Raw genomic sequence first — 25,807 nt, 5'->3', positions numbered from 1 at the left:
TTTCTAAGTGAAATAAACTAGTCTGAGAAAGCTACTGTGTGATTCCAACTACACGACATTCTGGAAAAGCAAAACTATAGAAACAGTAAAACGGTCAGTGGGTCACTGGGGGTTCAGGGGCGTGCTAGAAGAGGGATGAATAGTTGGGGCATAGGGCATTTTTTAAGGCAGTGAAATTATTCTGTACTATACTATAATGGTGGATATATAGCATTATACATTTGTCAAAACCCATAGAACTATGGACTTTAATTAATAATAATACATCAGTATTGGTTCATCAATTGTAACAAAGGCACCATACTAATGCAACATGTTAATAGGAGAAACATGTGAAGGAGGGGGGTGTCGGTATGAAAACTTTGAACTTTCTGCATAATTTTTCAGTAAAACAAACAGCTCTAAAAATTAAAGTCTATTTTTAAAAAGACACAAAATGAGATACCCCCACCAAAACACATAAAATTTAAAAGTAAATGTTAATGAAAATGTAGATGAACTAGAAATTTTGTGTACTACTAGAGGAATTTAAATTGGTGCAACCACTTTGGAAAACTGTTTGGCAATATACACTAAACAAAGCTAAATATATGCCAACCCTTTGACCCAGCAATTCCATTCCTAGGTATATGATAAAGAGAAATGAGTATAATGTGCACCAAAACACATATTCAAGAAGGTTCACAGTCGCTACATTCACATTATCCCAAAACTGGAAACAACCCAAAGAGCCAACTGGAGAATGGATAAATTGTTGTATCACTATACAATGGACTCTAACACAGCAATAGATTAGAACGAACTGATACACACAAAATGGATGACTCTTACAGATGATATGTTGCATGAAAGAAGACAAGCACAAAAGCGTTCATTAGATGATACTATTTGTATGCTGTTTAAGAGCAGATACAAATAAGTGATACAGTTAGAACTCACAATGTGGTTACCTTGTGGTTGGTGGTAGTGAATACTGACCGCAAAGGAAGAGAGGAATTCTTCTGAGGTGCTGGAAATGGTCTATCTCTTGACCTAAGTGGTGGTTACATGGGTGCATACACATATAAAAATTAATTAAACTGCATTCTACACACTCTACTGTACGTATGCTATACCTCAAAAATAAAATGTCTCTAAAGCGCCCAGATGCTTGTACAATGAGTATACTATAATTCAAAGCTGGAATATAATCTCAACCTTGCTCTTTCCCCTTTTTGATTTAGAAGATTAGACCCTATGCTTCCTTAGACATTGTTGGGAGATAACTAGTTACTTCCCAGTTTGCCAAGACAGATAATGAAGTCAAATCTCATGCAGAGGTGAAAATTTTGACATTCAAGGGCTTTTCCTGACACCCTCCATATTCAGGGGGTTTTTACTGTAAGAACATTTTCATCTTTAGTCTATATTTGAAAGCTCCCAATTACCTTTCTACTGGTAACTGTTCAGTTTGACCTTTTAAGCTTAAGGAATAGAATCTGACTCTGCTTACACCCTCATTAGTAAGGGGCTAACAAATCCCTCCTCAGTGGTATAGGCAGAATGTCAAAATTCACAAGTTATCCCCACATTTCTTGGGTTGTACCCCCCCCCAAAGAAAATAAAGCTTCATGCCCTTAAACGGCCATTTTGATGCCTGAGCCTTATACAGCCAACACAATGATTTTACCTTCCCTATGAAAGCACAAGCTATGGCCTACCCTTCTCCTGAAAGAAAAAAAAATACACAAAGGTACTTTTTTCCCCCCTCTGGCTTCTTTTGCCATTCAAAATAATGTGCTACCCAGCTGTTGAAAACGCCATTCATATGCAAAACTTCACATTTTAATGATAATCAATGGCAAATTCTTTTGAATTGTGTTACAATAAATAACTTTACAAACTTGATTATCTTTAATCACATAAAAAAGGCGTCCTCCTTTCAGCCAAGTACTTTTTTTTTCTTTCAGCAAAGTATTTTTAGTGGGCATGCACGTTGTAAGAAGTACCAAAAGAAGTGGTACCTCTTACACTTTAGGCTTGGAAAAACAGCAAGGTAGAAGGAGAAAGCGATGTGAAGGTTAATTTAAGAGTCCGCCTCATACATCTGCATTCTGATCAGTGTGATATCAAGTCACTAGTGAGATGCAGTTTTAGTAAAACGCAGATACTGTTATATTGGCTTAACAGGGTGACTTTGTTAACGGTGTCCCAAATGAAATTATTCAGAACTGATGGTTTTATACTGTTTCAGAAGTGCTTTTAAAACCAAGTATCAAACAACAACTGGTTAAGTCCAAAGCCACATGGTCACATTGGAAAAACAGTATTTCTGTTTTAGAACAGTAAAAGTAATGTCATATAATGACATGTAGTATTTTTTATTTTAAATACATTGTTGGAAATAAATTAGACTTGTTTTCTCCTTTAAGAATGTCTCAAAATGTGTCACTTCATAAAACCCTATATAAATGTCAAAATATTGAGCCTAACAACAAATGGGTTAGTACTACTGGAATGCAATAATTATAAAGCCAGAAGGTGGATTAATTCTTCTACATACCTGTGGTTTTCCAGATCACTGTGCTTGCTTACTCGTATATTCACTCTTTATTTTTCAGAAACCACTCCGGAAGGTCCTTTTTGACTTCTACACTGCCACCTGTAGACATAAAAGAGAAATAAACCATATATCATTCGTCAACAATGCATCTTTTCCAGCATCGAAAAGAGACAAATGCGAAAACAGAATCAAAATATGTGCTCCAGGAGACAAGTGTTCTTTCTCCTGCGTTTGAAAATATCCTCTCTCCCCTCCAACGGTCTGATAAAATAGTCGATTAGAAACTGAAACATACAGAATAAGACAGCATCAACTGTACCCCACTCTGATCAGTCTAAGAAAAAGAGATGGAATCACAAGGAATCACAGAATCCTGCATGCCCACTTACAGCCATTTCAAGAGCTGTCGTTTAAAATTTAAATAAAACTTGACTACTTTGTTAATCAGGTGATTGAGAAGAATTCTGTAAATTAGCACAAAGAAAAGAGGCAAGACCCAGCAAAGTTACTTTGTCACATGGTTGTAAGATGTCTATTTAAAATAAGAATTCCAACATGAACTACAGCTTTGTCCAATCTAAAGAACAGTTTGGTGGGATATTTTCATCAAAATACCCTATGCCTGATTTCAATGTGAGGGCTGAAAAGTCTTTCTGACTGACTCCCCACGGATTTTAATACAGGTAGGTCCTTTTTTCTTCTTAAAAAAAAAAGTCAGAACGGAACAAGTAGATGAATAAAAATCTATGAACAACTATCAGCTAGTCCTAGCCTCCCCGAAGAGCTCTCCTAGAAGATGAAAGGTGTGTGTGTGTGTGTGTGTGTGTGCACGCGTACTTGTGGGCGCGCGCGCGTCTGTGTGTGTGAGGGAGGGCAGGAGGCAGAAAGACACTGAGCTTCTGGAGTTATTCGAGAATAACATACCTTGCGGCATAGCTTTTTACCTCCTCCAAGTACCCCAGCTCCAGCACTTTAAATCAAAGACACAAGCACCCACCCCACCCCCACCACCCAGAAAAGACAGGGGCAGAAGCCACCGAGCGAGCACGCCGGCCCGGCCCGCTACCCTATAAACCCGGGGCATCTTTTTATCCCGACTAGAAGAGCTCCACCCCACTTAACCATAATTTACTTTAATGCCCTCAAAGCCTAGTTTGGTTTAAGGAAATGCTGCAAATACAAGAAAATCAAGCCTCCTTGAGACACTCTCCCTCTCCCCCCTAGGACGCGCATTCACATGCACACACGCGCGCACACACACACACACACACATACTCCCTTCTCTCCCAACCGCGAACATGAGCAGGGCCATCCCAAGAGTGTCTTTGGGGGGTTCGCCGTGACCAATATTCCCTCCCACGTGCCTGCATTAAACCCTCGTTTAAATGTGAACAAGGCGCCAAGTGCATGTACATAGTCCTCGGAGATAAGTTCAGCAAACCCATTTCTTCCACTCTAGCCCTGGAAAGAGCCAGGGAGCGCGCGGACGCAGACACCGGCCCGGGCAGACAATACTCAAGCAACTCCGGCCTTTCCCGCACATGCCCGGGCCAGCCCTGCCATCATTCCCTCCTCCCATGGCCCCTACAGACCCGCGGGCCCGGAGCAAGGAACGTCCTTATGGTTATTGGATGTGGATTGTGAAGAGGAGAGCGACCTGCAAGGCAGCACCAAGGATTGCGGGCGGAGTGGGGGTTGGGGGTGGGAAACGCAGTCCTCCAAAGCTACTCTGGTCCTCTGAAGGGGGTGGTGGTGGGGCAGTGAGACCCAAAGGAGAGAATCCCAAGGGAGGCTGCTTTTCCCTATCTCTCCCCTTCCTATACAGCGCGCGTGCACCTAAGGGCGTACACCACAGAGCCTTCCCCTTGCCCACCGTCCTGGCCAGCCCTTGTACCTGAGTGCAGTGTCTCGGAAGGTAGGGTTATCAGGCCCGCGGTGGACCCAGAGGCGGGTAGAGCGCCGCATTCAGGGGTGCCCACCTGAGCGCAGGGTTGCGGATGCCGCCAGTGAACTCACTGGATGCACCTTCACCCCCTGCGGGAGGAGGCAGCGGCCGCCCGAACCTCGGGCTCCAAGGTGCCTCCTCACTAACCCGGAGCGTCGGTTCTTACCTTCCTTCTTCCCGGCCGGCGAGCTTCCCACCTAGCCAGCAAGGTTCTGCCACAGTCCCTCTGCTCGGGCTAGCCAGGGCTGTCCTCCCCGCCCCTTTCCCGCCGCTCCGCGCTGCGCTCCGCCCCCCGTCCGCCCACCTCTACCCGGGCCCAGCGTGGGGCTGCGGGCCCCATGCCTCTTGCCACAGATCCCTTCTTGGGGGCGGAGGGTGAGGAAGGGTCCATGACCCCGCGCTCCCAACCTTCTCCCCTGTTTACTGGCCCTCCGGGCAGGCGGCGACTACCCGCACTCACCCGACAGCCAAGGATGTGGGCTCCCGCGCTCTGCCCTCGCTCTTCCGGCGTCTCTTCACTTCCCGCATGGCACCTTCCGTGGCCCGGAGGATGCCTCGTAGCGCGCGCGTGTGTGCGTGTGTGTGTGTGTGTGTGTGTGTGCGCGCGCGCGTGTATGTGTGTGTGTGTGTGTGTGTGTGCGCGAGTGAGAGAGAGAGAGAGAGAGAGAAGGAGGGACGGAGGCGGAGAGGTAAAACGGAGTGGAGTGAGGAAGAGGAGAAAGGGAACGGAGGCGAAGAAATTGCCATTTCAACTACCAGGGACACAAGTTGCTGCCTATGCCCTGTTTCTGTTACATTAAGTACCTGTATGTGGTGCTTTCCTTGCTACAACCGCAGTAATATTCAGAGACATGAATATAAGATTTACAGCCTAATTAGTTATAGGGTTGTTTTGGTTTTTGTATGATTTAATGATGGTAGAAGACAGCAGATTTACCCTTTTAAAAGTTAATTTACATATATGTATATAAACTCATAATTCTAAGTTTAAAAATAGCAAAATATAAATAACAGAACAGCTGCGTTTTAAAGAAATAGTGTGTATGTTGAGTCCACTACTATTATATTAATTGGGTTCGTTTTGAAGTGTATTTTACATATTTTTTAAGAAAATGGGCACAGAATTTAGGAATTAGGAACCTTGAATCTTGATTTGGCATTTTTGCCATAGTTTTAAATTTTCAATCTCGTGGAATTTTATTAAATGAGGTTATTTAAAAAAAAGAAATGGATCGTTTTTCTTCCAGGTTGGCAGCATTCTTAGATTCGCAAAGGGCCAATTTTTCAAAAGGCAAGAAATAATGAAATTCTCATTAATTTCCAAGTGATGAAATATCTGGTCTAGTAACTTTTTCTTTACTGTTTTTCTCTTTGAGGCAAATGTCCTTACTATTCCTTACTATTTCTTCTTATATTTGTTTTTTCTCACAATTTTCTCCCTAAATGTTAAGTTACAGATGCCATGATTTTTGAGCCTTTGTTTTCTTAAAGGTATGGGAAAATTAATTATAACTCAATGTCAAAATCAACCCCAGGCTTATGATACTAAATTTCTCACTGCTTTTCAATTCTGCTTCTAATAATTTAATCTAACCCTTGAGAACTGACAGGTTTTCAAGCTCCATCCTTAAAAAAGTTAAATACATACACTTTTTAATGAACATTTTGAACCAAAAGTAAATTCATTAAATTGACTTATGGAAAGTATATTAGTACTGTATTTGTTTATGGGTAAATGAGGACAATGTGAATGATAAACAACAATCTGAAGGAGAGGTTCTGAAGCAGAGAAAGCAGTGTTGAGAAAAACTGATGTTCCCCTTTTCAAGGCAAGGATGACAAATCCCAATAATTATGCAAAGAATAACTGCTCCCTCTCTTCTCTCATGGAAGAAACACAGCCCTCTGCTTTGGTTTTTATGGCTAGGCCTCCATTTATCTTTTGATCATAATAATAAAAGTAAAGTAATTGAGCATTCTGGTGACACTACTTAGTAAATTAACAATTTGAAAAATGCTTTTATTACCTAATTAATCCAAGTAAATGCCTCAGATAAATCTGATTTCAGTCTTACATTTTTTTGTGCCTCTTGTGAAATACTTGACAAAATAAAAACAGCTGAGGCAAACCCAAGAACAAGTTGCTAGCCAGATTCTCTGCATGTGTATGTTGATGTTAAGTGATCTTTAGATCTTAAATTATACATCAGATATTGGTTTGAATTAGCTCATTTGCTGCTGCTTTAGTGAGTTTTTATGTGCTTGCTTTGCCTGATTTACTCCCCCAGAAGCATATTTAGTTTATTTCTGTCTACCTTATTGAGTAGGCCTTTGCCTAAGCTATTTTCACTGAACTACCACGAAAAAATCAGGCCCAAATCCATAGCTCCTCACTTGATAATTAATCATCTTTATCCTTCAAGGTGAGTTTCCTCAGGGATCTTCACTAAGAATTCAGCATGACTAAACATCCAAAATTGGAAAGATTACTTTGTCAGGTATGTTTCTGCTAAGAGATAACAATCAGATTTCTCAAAACCAGGAAGGTGTGTCTCATTTGAATAAAATGGAAAAGAAGCAAAAACATCAAATCTGTCTTATTCACGGCAAAACTAAGCCAACAAACTTATAATTGAGATCTGGCATACTTTTTCAACCTGAAATATGTTATAAAATATGTAAAAAGCATCATCCAAATAATTTTATCTGTATTTTCTTTTACCACTATAAATCCATCATTCCACCAACCAAACACCATTATATTTCATTTTTCCCTTTTAGTTCCTGCAATATTGAGCATTTCTCACTTATATTTAAGAAGGAAAATACAAATGAGCTCTCCTGCTATCCCCAATGAATCCTATGTCACCCTCCATTTGTTTTCAAAAGTTCTCTTGATATTTCCGTGTTCAGTGTGACATTAATAAAGACAGATCTGAAGATCCCATGTAGTCCCCCGGGAAGGGATCTCCAAAGACTAATCCAAATTCAAGACACTGAGATTAAAACAAGATGTGAGTTTTTGTTCTTACAGCTTAATTCTATTTGCATTTCCCATCTGATCCTCACCCCAGCCCAAAGCGTTTTGTAAGAGATTAGCTGTCCCCTCTTGGGAAATTTTCTCCTGATAATTGTTTAATTTTTTTTGTTGTTCATGTTCTCTTCAGGCTGTGCTCACAGTGGACCTAGGTATATGCATAATCTTCTCTCCTTTCTTTCCTATGATAATAAGTGAAAATTGCAGACCTGGGGATGCTTCATCTGGGAAGTGGAGAGATGGGACAACTCTTTTGCCAGTTTCCCATTTCTGGCTCTAAGAAAACCATGAACTAAGCTGCTTCACTTTGTTGACTAGTATTAGTGAGCAACACATTGATTCAAATTTGCAGAATGCCAATTATGTAATTGCTCTCCTCCTGTTAGGGAGGTATATCACCATTTATCTCACAAGACAATGACAATAGAGACAGTACAATCTGTATAATGTTCAGATTGAAATATTGATGCTCTAAGCTAAATTACTTAAAATATGAGTATATGCAACAAGCAAACTCACTGCCCTCCCCCTCTCTACGTAGGACATGACTCCCAGGGGTGTGGACCTTCCTGGCAACATGGGACAGAAATCCTAGAATAAACTGGTACTCAGCATCAAGGGATTGAGAAAACCTTCTCGACCAAAAGGGGGAAGAGAGAAATGAGACAAAATAAATTGTCAATGGCTGAGAGATTCCAAACAGAGTCGAGAGGTTATCCTGGAGGTTATTTTTACGCGTTAAATAGATATCACCTTCTTAATTAAGGCGTAACATAGATGCTGGATGGAGGGAACTGCCTGAAAATGTAGAGCTGTGTTCCAGTAGCCATGTTTCTTGAAGATGATTGTACAATGATATAGCTTTTGCAATATGACTGTGTGATTGTGAAAACCTTGTGTCTGATGTTCCTTTTATCTACCTTATCAACAGACGAGTAAAACATACGGAATAAAAATAAATAGGGGGAACAAACGTTAAAATAAATTGAGTGGATTGAAATGCTAGTGATCAATGAAAGGGAGGGGCAAGGGGTATGGTATGTATGAATTTTTTTCTGTTTTTATTTCTTTTTCTGAATTGATGCAAATGTTCTAAGAAATGATCATGATGATGAATATGCAACTATGCAATAAAGAAAGAATGTTCATATTGTATGTTGATTGGTTTTTATTAATAAAAATTTAAAAAATAAAAAATGAGTATATGTATTTGTGGGTGTGTATATGTATAATTCAAAGCTAAATATAAACCTGAATACTTGTAACAGATCTTTCAGCTACAAACCCTTGGTAAGCTTTCTTTTCTGGGTTTTGGGTATGTGATAAGCTGGTGAATACCTCTCTATTTACCTTACTCATAGGAAAGTACCTTTTTCTGATCCAGATCTTCCCGTAATTTTTCCAGCAGTAAATATTTCACCATATCATTCCATAGTGAGGAACAAAAAGCAATAGTAAAAACAGCACAACTGATAAGTGCATCAGTTTAGTAAGGTCTTGATTTCTGCCCACTGTGGACCATTTTGCTTTATTCTTTTTCTTTATTGTCAGTTGAAACCCTGTTCTTAGACATGGACAAATATATGGTTGGTCACCAGGGAATCCTCATCAACTCCTGATGATGCCAGCCCATTGTCTTCTAGCACAGAATAAATGTTCAAGTGTAGAATGTAGAATCATTTCGTATATGAAGGACAACAGCAGAACAGATTCATCCAGGAATTAGAAGGAATTTGGGGATGTCACCTAATCTAATGGCTTTTTCAAGAGGGAACTCAGTTTCAACTTAGAATGATAGTATCATAGACTCTCAACATGTTCAAGATTTTTCTCCTCTTTTGGTGTGTTATCCAGGTGGTATGACTTTAAAAAGTGCAAATGGGATCCTCTGCACATATTTTACCCTCCTCGCCCCAACATCAAAACATGCTACACTGATTCAACTCCACCTCTAATTGCTAGGTTATAATAGCTTCCTTCCTTTAAGTCTTGAAAGCTTTGGTCTTCTGGACTCCCAAGTTAAAATATAAATGAGTCTGGAAGACTTCCCAACCTAAATTCACATCAATTTCCAACTTAAAACACTTATTTCATCGTTGCATCCTCCTAGTGCCTAGCAGAATGTTGAGTTCCTAACATATCCTCCATAAATAGTTGCCAAATTGAACTGAGAAACAGATTAGCAGGGACCGGACAAAGAATTGGGAAGTGTACATAGAAGGAGGCAGGAAAGAGAAAGAAAAGGAGCGCCCAAGAGAAGCTTAGTCTCAGAGTTTTATGTAGATGTGCTGGACCTGGCTCTGACTTTAACATAAATAAGACCATAAGTCCAGCTGGGAGCTTTATTCTTTTTGTCCTTCCCAGTCCAGAAAGCATTTGTGGCCTCAAGGGATGGTTTGAATGGGGAACTTTCACCCTCTGTAATAACCTCCACCAGATCTCTCCTCCTTTCCATCCATCCTCCTATAATATATAAGCTAAGTAAAAATAATGTGCCTGATATGCAAATGCAACTTCAAGCAAACTTCAACCAACAATATTCCCCATGCTCACTTCCATCTCTAAATTGCAATCAGCCATAGCCCCTATGCCCTTCCCTAATAGAAATGCTGAAGCTGCTACTGCTAGTTATGAACGCATTTTGAAATGTATGCCTGGACAGACCCCAAAATAAACTCACAAGTAATATCAGAAATCTACCTCCTTCATACATTATCCATAAAAGAGAACCAAATGTTTTTGAAAGAAGTCTGAACTACTTGAAGATTGAATAGAGTGACTCTTCAGTCATCCTCCTATAATATATAAGCTGAGTAAAAATAATGTGCCTGATATGCAAATGCAACTTCAAGCAAGCCTCAACCAACAATACTCCCCATGCTCACTTCCATCTCCAAATTTCAATCAGCCGAAGCCCCTATGCCCTTTCCTAATAGAAATGCTGAAGCTGTTACTGCTCGTTATGAACTCATTTTGAACTGCATGCCTGGACAGGCCCCAAAATAAACTCACAAGTAATATCAGAAATCTACCTTCTTCATACATTATCCATAAAAGAGAACCAAATGCTTTTGAAAGAAGTCTGAACCACTTGAAGATGAATAGAGTGGCTCTTCAGTCAGAAAGACCAAAAGGAAAATGCCAACTCTCTGATGATTGGAAGACTGGAATGATTCTCTGTATGTCTACTGTTGGAGCTTAATATCTGGACTCTAAAAACTTTTGAAAATGTTTGAAACATTCTGGATCTGTTTGCTGGATTTTTTTCCCTCATGAAAATGTGCAGAAGGATTTCAGATATAGCCCACAAATTGAATTAAAGTGTTCCAAGAGAATGAAAAAAATGTTATGCTAGGTTTTTAAAAATTATGAAACCCATAAAGAAAATGTTAGTCATCTACTCACAGTATTTCTGTTATCATGCCTTCAGTAAAGAATCACTTTTCTTTATAATGCACATGAATTACATCAACCACTAAATTTACTTGTTGGTATAAACAGAGGCTGTCTCCATCTCTGGAGATACTATCCCAGCAGTTGGGCCCCAGAGCACCAAACCATCTCTGGCCCCCTTTGGTAAGCAGTAGCCAATTCCAGCCAAGAGTGAGGACAAAACTTCCTCCATACCCACAGCCAATGTGACTATTTAGATATTTCTTGAGTGCCACTGCTGACCCTCACCAACCTCCAACACTTAGCCGCTCCATTTCTGGCTTTATATTTCTCTGTATCATCTGTTCCATTGAACATTCTTTATATTTTATTTATTTTTATCGTCCAGCTCTTCCCACTAGAATATTTATTCCTTGAAAGCTGGGATTTTTGTCTATTATGTGTACTGCTATACCCTCTGCCCCTAGAAGAGTATCCAGCATGTTGTATGTGCTCAGTAAATATTTGCTGAAAGAATAATTGATGGCAACGTTTTAACTTCATAAATTTCACTGAAGAATGTTCAAGATACCCATTTATTGATAAGAAAGACAATTCATTTTTTATTAATTTTGTTTTATTGAAGTAAAGATTTGATAATAATGAAAGGTAGTGTACAACATAAACAAGAATATTCATAATAAACACTTTGTGCTCTCTTTTTCTTCATCTCAATTCTTATTTGTGAATATATTCACGTATATCAACCTGATAATTTCTGAATTATATAACTTTCCCACCCAAGATCTTTATTTTGCATAATTTGGGATCTTCATCACCCCCTGCCACCTCCCCAAAAGAATTTAAAGCACGACTTGAACAGGTATTTGCACACCAATATTCACAGCAGCATTTTTTACAATTGCCATGAGGTGGAAGCAACCCAAGTGTCCATTAACAGGGGAATGGATAAACAAAATGTGGTATATACATACAATGGAATATTATTCAACCATAAGAAGTATTGAAGTTCTGATGCATGCTACAACAGGGATGAACCCTGAAGATATCATGTTGAGTAAAATAAGCCAGAGACAAAAAGATAAATATTGAATAATCTCATTTATATGAATGTGGTGGTTTGGAGCTAGGTACCCCAGGAAAATACATTCATAAGCTTAATCCATTCCTATGTGTGTGAACCCATTGGAAGCAGGACCTTTTGATGAGGTTACTTCAGTTAAGGTGTGGCTCAATTCAATCAGGATGGGTCTTAATATTATTGTTGGAGTCCTTTATAAACAGAATGAAATTCAGACAGATGGAGAGAAAGCCGTGGGAAGCAAGAAGCTTAAGGTCTACAGAACCCAGAAGAATACAGAGAGGACACCACGTGCATTGCCATGTGACAGAGAAACCCAGGACCAAGGATAACCAGCAGGAGCCCCAGAACACCAGTTTTCAGGAAGAAAGCATCACCTTGATGACATCTTTATTTTTAAAATATTTTTATTGAGAAATATCCATACACATACAGTCCAACCATATTATACATTCAATGGCTCACAATATCATCACATAATTGTGTATTCTTCACAATTATGATCATTTTTAGAACATTTGCATCACTCCAGAAAAAGAAAAGAAAAAAAGAGCTCATATATCCCATGCCCATCCCTCTCACTGACTCATGATATTTCAATCTATCCAATTTTTACCCTTTACTTCCCTCTATTATTAATTTATTTTTTATCCTTATTTATTTATTTATTTATTTATTTATTTTTACTCATCTGTCCATACCCTGGATAAAAGGAGCATCAGACACAGGGTTTCCACAATCACACAGTCACATTGTAAAAGCTATATAGTTATACAGTCATCTTCAAGAATCAAGGCTACTGGAACACAGATCAACAGTTTCAGGTATTTCCCTCTAGCCATTCCAATGCACCATAAACTGAAAAGGGATATCTATATAATGCATAAGAATAACCTCCAGGATAACCTCTCGACTCTGTAAGAAATCTCTCAGCCACTGAAACTTTATTTTGTCTCATTTCTCTCTTCCCCCTTTTGATCAAGAAGGCTTTCTCACTTCCATGATGCCAGCGCTGGCTCATCCCTAGGAGTCAGGTACCACATTGCCAGGGAGCTTTACACCCTTGGGAATCATGTCCCACGTAGTGGGGAGGACAGTGAGTTTGCCTGCCAAGTTTGCTTAGAGAGAGAGGCCACATCTGAGCAACCATAGAGGTTCTCTGGGGGTGACTCAGGCATAATTATCGGTAGGCTTAACTTCTCCTTTACAGGCATAAGCTTCATAGGGACAAGCCCCAAGATTGAGGGCTCTGCCTATTAAATTGGTTGTCCCCAAGAATATCAGGAGAATTCCTCAGATAGGGAAGTTGAACATGCCCTTCCTTCTCCCCAGTTCCCCAAGGGGGCTTTGCAAATATTTTTTTATTCTCTACCCAAATTACTCTGGTATATATCAGGGCATCACACTGACCTGTACAAACCCACAAGATCTTACACCCTATTCAAGATTGCATGTAATTATGGTGTTCAAGTGAACTGACCATAGAAGTCAAATTACATAATGTGCTCCCGAAATATAAATGTTGCACCAAATAAACATCTCTTCCTTCAGTCTCACACAGAAGTTGAAGTTTGAAAATATGGACCATATCATCCTTTACCCAGTGTTCTGAATTACGTTAGTCCTATCCAGATTAATTTCATTCATATCTCTAGATGAAGTCTGGTCATTTTTTCAGCTTTTTAAACAGTTGCTGACTAGGATAATGCTGACTTTCATAGCTTCGGTGCTCCAACTCTGAGTCTCAGATGTCACATAAATACCCGAAGTTTCTGGGATTGACCAGGTTATATACAAATATCTCAGTATCTCGAAATTTAGAAATACCTTGATGACATCTTGATTTGGACTTTTTCCTAGCCTCCAAACCATGAGCCATTAAATTCTCATTGTTTACGTCAACCCATTGCATGGTATTTGCTTCAGCAGTTAAGGAAACTAAAACAATTATTAGAAAATGAAAATTCATAAAGTCAGAAACTAGAATGCAGGTTACTGGAGGCTGGGTAGGATGGGAAATTGGGAGTTAATGCTTAATGGTACAGAGTTTCTGTTTGGAGAGATGGAAAAGTTTTGCGAATGGCTAGTAGTGATGGTGACACAATATTGTGAATATAATTAACACCATTGAATTGTATAATTGAAAGTGGATAAAATGGAAAGTTTTAGGTTGTAATATATTGCCAGTACAACAACAAAAAAGAAACCATATAATGGTACAACACAAAGAGTGTACCCTAATTTAACTATGGACTATAGTTAATAGTATAATTATAATAATGTTTCATCAGCTGTAACAAAGTCACCAGACTAATGCAAAATGTTAATAATAGAGCGTACTGCTTGTGGAAGTTGGTATATGGGAACTGGGTATTTTCTGCATGATTTTTCTATAACCTTCAACTGCTCTAAAAAAAAAAAAAGAACCCTGATTCTAGTTCAGGCAATCATTAAATCCAAAAGTTTCTTATAATTACAACTGACGTGTATATAGATTTATCTTTACTTCAGTAACTAAAAACCCTCCATCTTAAATATTTTCAGCTTACCCAGGGTAAGATCATCATTACAGCATTCTTTAGAAAAATTTCCAACCCATATATAAGCTATGCCCTGGAGTCATGAATCACTTTTTGATTCTCTTTTTTAAAAAAGTTATTAAAATGGCACTTTTTTTCATATAGAAAGTTATTATAATTTGAAATGCTATTATTCATCATCATTCACATTAAACTTTAAATAAAGCTAAACAAAATATTGCTAAATGGACATTTATTATCACCTTGATAGAATTAACAATGATACTTAAACAATACTCAAACTAGTGTCAGCATCCCCTGCTCCTCATTCTCCATACCAGCACTAGAGAAAAAGAAGCACTTATTCACCTTTCCAAAAATTTCATCCATGATAAAGGTCCTAGGAAAGGTCCAGGGAGAATTCCCAAATCAGGAGCTAAGCCCATTACTATGAGTCTCTCTAGAGAATCTTTGCATCCTCTTCCATTCTGTGGAATCAAAGTCTTTCTCAGAAGTGCATTGTTCTAGTTTGCTAGCTGCTGGAATGCAACACACCAGAGACAGATTGGCTTTTAATAAAAGGGGATTTATTTCATTAGTTCTTCAGAGGAAAGGCAGCTAACTTTCAACTGAGGTTCTTTCTTATGTGGGAAGGCACAGGGTGATCTCTGCTGGCCTTCTCTCCAGGTCTCTGGGTTCCAACAACTTTCCCTGGGATGATTTCTTTCTGCATCTCCAAAGGCCTGGGCTGAGCTGCGAGTGCTGAGATGAGGTATGCTGAGCTACCTGGGCTGTGCTATATTGTGCTTTCTCATTTAAGCGCCAGCTAATTAAGTCAAACATCATTCATTGGAGCAGGCACACCTCCTAGCCAACTGCAGATGTAATCAGCAACAGATGAGGTTCACGTGCCTTGGCTCATGTCCACAGCAATAGATCTAGGCGGCTTCACCTGGCCAAGTTGACAACTGAATCTAACTACCACATGCATTTTGATTCCCTTGGAAACAAAGACCATCATCACTATACCTGAAAGACAGTCCAAAGTTGAAGCCTACCCCACCCTCTTCTCCAGCCCCCACATCCCTGTTGAGACTCAATTTTTTCCTAGATAAGGAATCCTGCTTTCAGTTTAGCTGTAGAAACCACAAAAGTGCCTCATCTGGAAAGAGTTGTAACCTTTTTACGATTACTACTGACTCTGCTTAGGTTAAATCTTTCATGAGACAACCTGACAGTTCTTCATCAGATGGCGATCCAACTACAAGTAGGGTTACCAACCATCCACTAGTTGCCCAGGAGTGTCTGGGTTAGCACAGAATTTCCTGCATCCTGGCATGCATTTGGTCACCTTAGTTACAAGATTTCACTCACAATTACTTCCAAAGCCTACAGAATCTAAAAATGATAATATGAAGAAAGTTTTGCTTACTTATTTTCCCCTGGGGTTTTGTTTAACTGTGTTTTTTTTTAATTATGTGATATTTTTATTATTGTATCTTTATAGATATTTATTTTTTATTTTTATTAATAAAACCAATCAACATACAATATGAACATTCTTTTTTCATCACATAGTTGCATATTCATCATCATGATCATTTCTTAGAACATTTGCATCAATTCAGAAAAAGAAATAAAAAGAAAACAGAAAAAAATTCATACATACCATACCCCTTACCCCTCCCATTCATTGATCACTAGCATTTCAATCTACTAAATTTATTTTGACATTTGTTCCCCCTATTATTTATTCTTAATCCATGTGTTTTACTCATCTGTCCATAAGGTAGATAAAAGGAGCATCAGACACAAGGTTTTCACAATCACACAATCACATTGCGAGAGCTTTATCATTATACAATCATCTTCAAAAAACATGGCTACTGGACATTTTCAGGCAGTTCCCTCCAGCCTCTCTATTACATCTTGACTAAAAAGGTGATATCTATTTAATGCATAAGAATAACCTCCAGGATATCCTCTCAACTCTGTTTGGAATCTCTCAGCCATTGACACTTTGTCTCATGTCACCCTTCCTGCTTTTGGTCGAGAAGTTTTTCTCAATCCCTTGATGCTAAATCTCAGCTCATTCTAGGGTTTTTCTCAATCCCTTGATGCTGAGTCTCAGCTCATTCTAGGATTTCTGTCCCACATTGCCAGGAAGGTCCACACCCCTGGGAGTCATGTCCCGTGTAGACAGGGGGAGGGTAGTGAGTTTGCTTGTTGTGTCAGCTGGAGAGAGAGGCCACATCTGAGCAACAAAAGAGGGTCTCTTGGGGGTGACTCTTAGGCCTAATTTTAAGTAGGCTTAGCCTATCTTTTGTAGGGTTTTTTCATATGAACAACCCCCAAGATTGGGGGCTCAGCCTATTGCTTTGGTTGTCCCTACTGCTTATGAGAATATCAAGAATTCTCCACTTGGGGAAGTTGAATTTTCCCCCTTTCTCCCCATTCTCCCAAGGGGACTTTGCAAGTATTTTTTTATTCACTGTTCAAATCCTTCTGGGATTTATGGAGGCATCACTCTGGACAAACCTACAAAATCTCATGTCCTACTCAACATTCCATGTACTTATGGTGTTCAATTAAGCTGTCCACATAAGTTATAATAGGAAATGCACTAGTCAAAATATAAGTTTTGTACCAAATAAACATCTTTTGCTTTAGTCTAACACATAAGTTAAAGTTTTAAAATATTAATCACTATCTGGTTTAACTGTGTTGTAACCAGTTGCACATGTGCCTCTGGAAGGGCTTTGTAGTGGCTGCTTCTGGTGCTCTGGCCAGATCCCCTAGAATCTCCTTTATGGGTTCTGTGTACCCATCCCCCAGCTTCATCATGCTTTGCTCTTAACTGCTCACACCTGCAACTTTCTTAAAAGACCTACCCTTGGGGAATTAGATCTACTTCACTGAATCTGCTGAGAGCCTGGGAAATTTATGTTCCTCTCCACCCTACTCCCAATCCTGGGCTGTTCATAAGCAATTACCAATTGATACAAGGGAAACAAACTCTGAAGTGAAATTCACATTTTCAAGCTTCCATGGGATTAGGGTGAGGCTGGGACATCACCTGGACTCACACTCTTGCTTGGCTTCTTCCCCTTCCTTGTCCTGCTTTGGCTACTCCCTTTCTGGTTTCTCTTGGCAGAATTTCTTTAATGAATCCTCATCTCAGTCTCTGCTCTGGGTAACCTGACTCAAGACAGGCTTGATTCAGGAAGGGCTTATATGTTTAAATGTAACACTAATATTAAGCCAGACAGGCCTTTGCTTAGGTACCTGCCAAAAAGGAAAGATCTCTGTGGGTCATGCCTGTAGTCTTTACAAAGTCAAGGGATGATAGTGGATCCTGAGCCAGAAATGATTCCTCTACATGTTGCTAATAGAGAATTTTCTTTACCTAAGTGAACTAGGGTAATCTTTGTTCCATATACCCACTGCATTTACCAGCACCATAGCAATTCCTTTATAGTGTTATAATATTTTGTATGTTTAAGTTTGTCATCTTGACAGCTTATAAGCCACTTAAAGGTAGGAACAAAGCATTTTGTTTCTGAATAACAAGTCTTACATAAAAGGTGAACTTACATCACTGAATAAGTGCTTACCTAAAAAATAGTGACACCACTTAGAAATGTTCATAATTTTTCCCAACTCTAATAAATATCCATGGACTATCAGCCAGATTTCCAGCAACAGGAAATAGAAGACATGCCCAAATGGAATTCTGAAAAAAATTAATAAAGGTTATATTTACAAAGGTGAAAGCAAATAAATGAGAACCAGCAATGGATATGAAGTATTTTGACAATGGTAAGGATGGGAAGCTGCTGTTATCCTTAGGCCTGAAGGTGCAAATGGAAAGGAGAAATTGTAGGAACCCAATGACACCTGTAGCTGTTGGAAAGAGGGACTAGACATATTCCAAAGCCTGTAGTAGAAGAACTCAGCCACTACCAATGTGCAACTGGACAGGGTGGGAGTTGGTATAAATCAATCAATCAGTCAATCAATCAGTCTTTCTTTCCTCCTGCCATCAGAGCTCTTCCTGATGCTTCTCATTGTCCAAACCCAAATGGCAGCCAAGGAGAATGGGAACTTGGGTGATGCAATCTAAAGGGGTTCAAATCAGGGGCAGAGAAGGCTGAAGATTTGGAAGAGCAGATGAGGTATAACCTGAACACTGAACAGTGCTCCAACCCCCACTCCATGCATGTCACTTGACTGCTTGTAAAAGCAAACTATGGGCAATAGCTCCTTTTCTATGTCTGTGCTCCAGAATACCCTCCATTTATTATTTCCCACCCACTTCTCTTTTTTCTCCTCTCTCTGAATCTTAGGTTCCTGGGTTTCATGTTCATACCTTCTTTTAGCTTTGACATTCAGGACACCCTTTGGATGCTTTTTGATTGTTTGTTTTTATAGTTCCTTGGATTCAGCTTTCTTGTAGAGTCTTGGCTCTCTGTCAACAATTTTCATTTTTGCACCTTCAAAAGATTCCATTGAGAAACTTCCCACTCTTGCTTTAGCACTGTAGAACTTCATTGGGTATGGCCAGTTGCCTGAAAAATTGGAAATCTAATGTGCAAGGAAAAGTAGTTTTTATAGCTACTTACAGACCAACATAAGATGATGACTTTGACATGGGGCTGTCAAAGAAAAAAAAGGTTAAACAGGCAAGGATCTCTTTATTCAAGGCTATTGTAACATGGGAGAGAGGCCAGAATAAAATCTGAACTTCACTCTGACAAGCAGAGAGTGAGAGGGTTTTTAAGAACTAGAGTGAACTAGTGAAGACATCCTGCAAGATATTAGGGGGAGGTCAAGCAATGGGGTGTGACATCACATTGAGTTTTCTCCTGAGTTTTCTGTCAAGGCCAGATGAAACATGTTACATCTGGATTCTGTAAGGACCAGGGTGAAGGAGATCAGAGACCTAGAGTCAGAAAGAAGCCCATCTAAAGTGTAGCAATGCAAAGGTAGAGTTAAGGCTATCTTGGTCAGAGCATGTGCATAAAATATGAGGATTCTTAGTTTTGAGAGGGTTATTTTTCAGAGAGAACTCAGCCTAAAAGCTATTTGGGTGTTTCTACTAAACAGGAAGTTGATCTATAAAACTCTTTTATACAGGCAGGAATGGGTATAATTTTTCCAAAGGGAAAATTAATGTGCGGTCACACTCCTTGAGTTTCCATTTTTACATGTAGCTATCCATTAGCAAGTGAAAATAGCTATAGAAATATCAGTGGTATAGACATTTTGATATGAATTCTCAACTCTGAAAGCTAGCGTATAGAAACACAAATTCCCTGCAATTCACCTATTAGTCCTAATAAATATGAGAGAGTGAGTAGGTCTATGTGGCTCAGCATGAGTTCAGACAGGAATGGGCCACCTTGATCAATCAGTGGAAAGAAGATATAGATACAGACAATATCCAAATAGGGGCAGTCATTTTAGCTACACCTGGCCAAGGGTTTCAGTGAAGAGAAATTGAAGGTAAACACCAGAATATAATGTAAATAGCTGAAATATTTACATGTTTTTCCTTTATAAACACACTATTGGGGAAAGTCCTTTTGTATATGGCAAGTTTTGTCATTTGTGATACGGAATTGAATGTAAAAACCTTGCTCCAGATCAGTGTGGAATTGTTGCCAGTTGTCTATAAATCTCCAGCGTTAACAAACACAATCCAATAACTTCACTAACCAGATGACTGTGCTCATAGAGCAAATAAACACTTCCTCAAGAAAGCATGTTATGATGTGACCCAGTAATTCCACTCCTAGTTATGTACCCCCAAATAATTGAAGAATGGGATCCGAACAGATACTTGTATAATCAGGGTTCATAGAAGCATTATTCATGTTACCCAAAAGGTGGAAACAACCTAAGTATCCATTGACAGATGAATGGATAAACAAAATATAGTATATCCATCCAATTGAATATTATCCAGCCATACAAAGGAATGAAGTTCTGAGGTGCATGGATGGTTTAGTGGTAGAATGCTTGCCTTCCATGCGGGAGACCCAGGTTCAATTCCTGGACCATGAACCAAAAAGAAAGAAAAAGGAATGAAGTTCTGTTACATGCTACAACATGAGTGAACCTTGAATGCATTAATGCTATGTGAAGTAAACTAGACACTATAACACAAATACTGTATGAGTCCACTTTTATGAAATATCTAGAATAAACACATCCATAGAGACAGAAGTCAGTTAGAGGTTACCAGGGGCTGCTGGGAGGAGGGCATAGAAAGTCACTGCTTAATGGGTATAGAGTTTCAGTTTCCGGTGATGAAAAATTAGTGTATGGTGGTGATGACAGCCCAACATTGTAAATGTAATTAATGTCACTGAATTATACACTTAAAAGTGGTGAAAACAGAAAATTGTATGTTTTATATATTGCCCCAATAAAATTTTTTAAAAGAGAAAATATATTATGGATTATTTGCAGCATAAATACATTACCTGATGAAGAGAATTCATACCCAATAGTTTTATCAGTAATGCAAGTATGGATTCCTTTAACATATATTATTTGAAGATTTACTCTTCCTGGTGACAGGCACCAAGCTAAGTGCTAGAAAAGATAACTGTTGTATAATGTTGCTGTGGAGAATTAGAAAATCAGATTAGGAATGTTTCAGAAGCCTGGCAATTAGAACATCGGCAAAAGCACTCTACTCTAAAGCCAAAATCAAGCTGATGGCCATGGGATGGCCAGTAGCATACAACTTTTAACAGCACTTTCAGAAGCTAAAAGAAACAGATGTTGCATCTGGTTTCTTTAGGAATTTCTCTTTGCATAAGACCAATATTACAAAGCAGTACATGGTAGGCACAGAGTTTTAAATACAAGTGATCCAAGAGCTTCCTGCAACATGGCTGTGGGTGGCAGAATAACAGCACCTCTTCCCCACCCTGCTCAAAATCCCTGGAATTTGTGAATCTGTTCATTTACATAGCAAAAAGGACTTTGCAGTTGCAAATAAGTTCAGGATCTTGAGATAGGATTATCCTGTGTTTTGTGGGCGGGCCCAATGTAAGAGGAAAACAAGGGTCTGAATCAGAGAGGAGATGTGAAGACAGATGCAGATATCAGATGAGAATGAGAAAGAGAGAGAGTTTTAAAGATGAAACGCTGCTGGCTTTGAAGATAGAAGAAGGAGTCACAAACTGAGGACTACAGGTGGCTTCTAGAAAGTGGAAGAGGAAAAGGCAAGAAAACTGTTTTTCCCCTGTTAGCTTCTAGAAGGAAAACAACTCTTGATGGATGCCTTGATTTTATCCCTGTAAGACCCATTTTGGGCTTCTGACCTTCAGAACTGTAAGATAATAAAATTGTGTCATTTTAAGCACTAAGTTTTTAGTAATTTGTTACAGCTGTAACAGAAAAGTAATACAATGGCTGACTGAGAAGTGATCATTGGAAAAAATGATGAACTTGCCATCCTGTAAATCTCAATTGGCCGTGATTGGGCCGGAAGGCCCAAAGGAAGGGCCACTACAAGTATCAACCATGTAGTGTGCCAATTGTAAAAAAAAAAAAAAAAAAAAAAGCACAAATTCTTTGACAGACTTCCTTTCAAGAGGTGAGGACTATATCCCCACCCCTTGCACTAGGTCATAGAGGGTTATGTAGCTTCCAGTGAGAAACACAATCATTACCCTATACTGCTGATTTTTATTATATTCCTTTTCATTCAATGGCACTATAATTTGATAATCACATCCTTTAAAGAAAATATCAACAAGAACAATTACATTTCATCAAAACACTGAGCTTAAGATTCCAATTCAAAGTAACTACGGACAATTTTCCTGTGCTTTTTAAAAAAACATTGTACCAGTCCTTGGACTAATTTTATCACAAGGAATGGACATATTCCCTTTTCACCCTACATTTTGTCATTTTATGTAACAAGAATTATTTTGAAACCTGCTTCCTTCATTACTACATCAAAGAGAAAAAAAATAGTTTCCACTTTCCCATCTTAGGGCTGGCTAACTCCAGCAATCATGCTTTATCATTTCTCTCTCTCTCTCTTCACATATTGAGAGTGAACCATTTTCAAGTAAGTTGATGACATCATATCCTTTTACCAATAAATACTGCAGGCTGTATTTACAAAAACAAGAATGGTCTCGTATATAACCACAATACAACAGTCAATGACTTAGACAGACTTTTTTGTTTGTTTGTTCTTTATTTTAAAAACCTTTTTATTGTATAGTATAACATATATACAAAGCAAAGAAATAAAAAAGAAATAGTTTTCAAAACCCTCTTCAGCAAGTGATTACAGGACAGATCCCAGAGTTTGTCATGGGCTGCCATATGATCCTCTCATACCTTTCCTTCTAGCTGTTCCAGAATATAGGAGGCTAGAGGGTTTCTTATCATATGATCATTCCATTCTTGTTATATAATCAATAACTCAGACTGTCATCACATAGTTGTATATCATCATCATGATCATTTTTTAGAACATTTGCATCGATTCAGAAAAAGCAATGAAAACAAAACAGAAAAAAACTCATATATACCATACCCCTTGCCCTCCCCTTCACCGATCAGCATTTCAATGTACTAAATTTATTTTAACATTTGTCCCCCCTATTATTTATTTTTATTCCATATGTTCTACTCATCTGTTGACAAGGTAGATAAAAGGAGCATCAGACACAAGACTCTCACAACCACACAGTCGCACTGCGACAGCCATATCATCATACAATTATCTTCAAGAAACACGGCCACTGGAGCACAGCTCCACATTTTCAGGCAGTTCCCTCCAGCTTCTCCATTACACCTTAACTAAACAGGTGATATCTATTTCATGCGTAAGAATAACCTCCAGGATAACCTCTTGACTCTATTTGGAATCTCTCAGCCACTGACACTTTATTTTGTTAGACTTTTTTTTTTTTTTTTTTTATTAATTAAAAAAAGAATTAACAAAACAATTAGAAATCATTCCAATCTACATGTAAATATCTGTTTCCTCGGAAAATTCTCATCATTATTCAAAGGAAACCTTGGAAAGAACACATTGTTATAATCAGGTCAAACCTATAGGTATTGTCTACTTTTTATAGTGGGAGCTTCTGAGGGTGGAAAAATCTTCCCCTGTTACAGATGTACAGATTTCGTCCCAGGCTCCATTCGTCCTTGTAAATCCAGTGGTGGGGAGAGTGTGATTTCTGAATGTAAGACTAAAATGAAGCTAAACTTTTAATCCATTAGTCTACTCTGTGCATGCTTCCCCATTTTCTGACCCAATTGGTTTATTAAGTATCTCTAGATTTTCTGAAAGCATGATCTAAAATTATCCTAAACTGGACTTAAATCTTCACTGCTTCTATGCAAAAATGAGAAGGCTGTCACTTTCTTTCTAGTGATGCAAGCTTTCACTTTAGCCAGTTCTCTGTAAGGTTTATTTTGGCTTTGGTGGGATTCATTTCATACAGCATCATGCTTGTTCAAGATTTTAAGAAGCAGCTTTCACTATCACCTACCAATGTCTCATCCTTCCAGGACAGCATTGTCTGATTTCTAATCTCCTACAGCTTCCCTATTTTTAGTTCAACTCCATAATTTTTATTTTACTTCCATATTCACTTTGACATACAAAATTCATTTTAATGTCATTTATATATTGTCCTTTAGCTTCAGTTGAGTAACTTAGCCATCAAAATTAGAAGAAATAAATGTTTATGGTGCCCCATTTTTTTAAAAATCCTAAACCACTGATTTATCATTACATTTCATGCATTTGCCTTTTAGATGCTGTAGGAGCTAAACAGTGGAGCCACATACCAAAAGTACTGGCATTTACGCCTATCCATATCATTGCTCTCATTGGAGATTTTTATTTCTCCATGCAGCCAATTTTTTAATTAAAAAAATTTTTTTATTGATAAATCTTAACATGTAAACATTCCATACATGGTGTATAATCAGTAGCTCACAACATCATAATATAATTATGTATTCATCACCATGATTGTTTTTTAGAAGATTTGCATCATTCCAGAAAAAGAAATAAAAAGAAAAAAGAAAAAACTCATACAATACCATATCCCTCGCCCCTCCCTCTCATTGACCACTAGTATTTCCATCTACCCAATTTACTTTAAACTTTGTCACCCTTACTATTTATTTTTTAATCTTTATTATTATTTTTTTACTCATCTGTTCATACCCTAGATAATAGGAACATTAGACACAGGGTTTCCACAATCTGAAAGTCACGATGTAAAAACTATATCATTATACAATCATCTTCAAGAAATCAAGGCTACTGAACACAGCTCTACAGTTTCAGGTACTTCCCTCCAGCCACTCTAATACACCATAAACTGAAAATGGATATCTATGTAATGCATAAGAAGAACCTCCAGGAAAACCTCTCGATGATGTTTGAAGTTTCTCAGGCACTGAAACTTTATTTTGTGTCATTTCTCTCTTCCCCCTTTTGGTCAAGAAGGCTTTCTCAATCCCATGATGCCAGGTCCTGGCTCATCCTGGGAGTCCTGTTTCACATTGCTAGGGAGATCTATAAGGCTGGGAGTCATGTCCCATGTAGAGGGGGGACAGCAGGGAGTTCACCTGCTGAGTTGGCTTAGAGAGAGAGAGAGAGGCCACATCTGAACAACAGAAGAGGTTCTCTGGAGATGACTCTTAGGCCTAATTTTAAGTAGGTTTAGCCTATTCTTTGCAGGAATAAGTTTCAAGGGGTGAACTCCAAGATTGAGGGCTCAGCCTATTGATTCGGTTGTCTCCACTGCTTGTGAGAATATCAGAAATTCTCCAAATGGCAAAGTAGAATATTTCCTCCTTTCTCCTCAGTGCCCCAAGGGCACCTTGCAAAAACTTCTTTATTCATTGCCCAGATTACTCTGGGATATATCAGAGCATCACTCTAACCTGGACAAACCAACAAAGCCTAATGCCCTATTCGAGATTCCATGTACTTACGGTATTCAACTAAACTGACCATACAAGTTAGATTAGGAAATGTACTACCCAAAATATAAATTTTGTGGTGCCCCATGTTTTTGCTATTTGAGAGTTAATGAACTATTTATCCAAACACTAATACACATAATTTAAAAATAATTATTTTAAACATCAAAATGTAGTTTTAAAATGTTCAATAAAATAAAATCTGCTATTACCAAATAAATTTCATTCTGCTTTAAGTAAGAAAGATACAAACTGGGTTGGTCATTTGAAGGCCTTTGGTACATAGTAAAAGTACAAATTA

General features: G+C 38.6%; 1 long non-coding RNA gene across 1 annotated transcript; it reads right to left on the bottom strand.

Annotated features, from left to right (window-relative positions):
• Positions 1–499: 499 nt before the first annotated feature.
• LOC143670734 (uncharacterized) lies at positions 500–4,717 on the bottom strand. Its single transcript, XR_013169445.1, has 3 exons — positions 4,654–4,717; positions 2,543–2,641; positions 500–1,032 (listed from the first exon to the last, which is right to left on the bottom strand). It is a non-coding gene; the product is annotated as an uncharacterized LOC143670734 (long non-coding RNA).
• Between the last annotated feature and the right edge of the window lie 21,090 nt (positions 4,718–25,807).

This window comes from Tamandua tetradactyla, chromosome X (genome assembly GCF_023851605.1).
Source record: "Tamandua tetradactyla isolate mTamTet1 chromosome X, mTamTet1.pri, whole genome shotgun sequence".
NCBI classification, from domain to species: Eukaryota; Metazoa; Chordata; class Mammalia; order Pilosa; family Myrmecophagidae; genus Tamandua; species Tamandua tetradactyla.
This window is presented reverse-complemented; position numbering and strand designations above follow the sequence as displayed.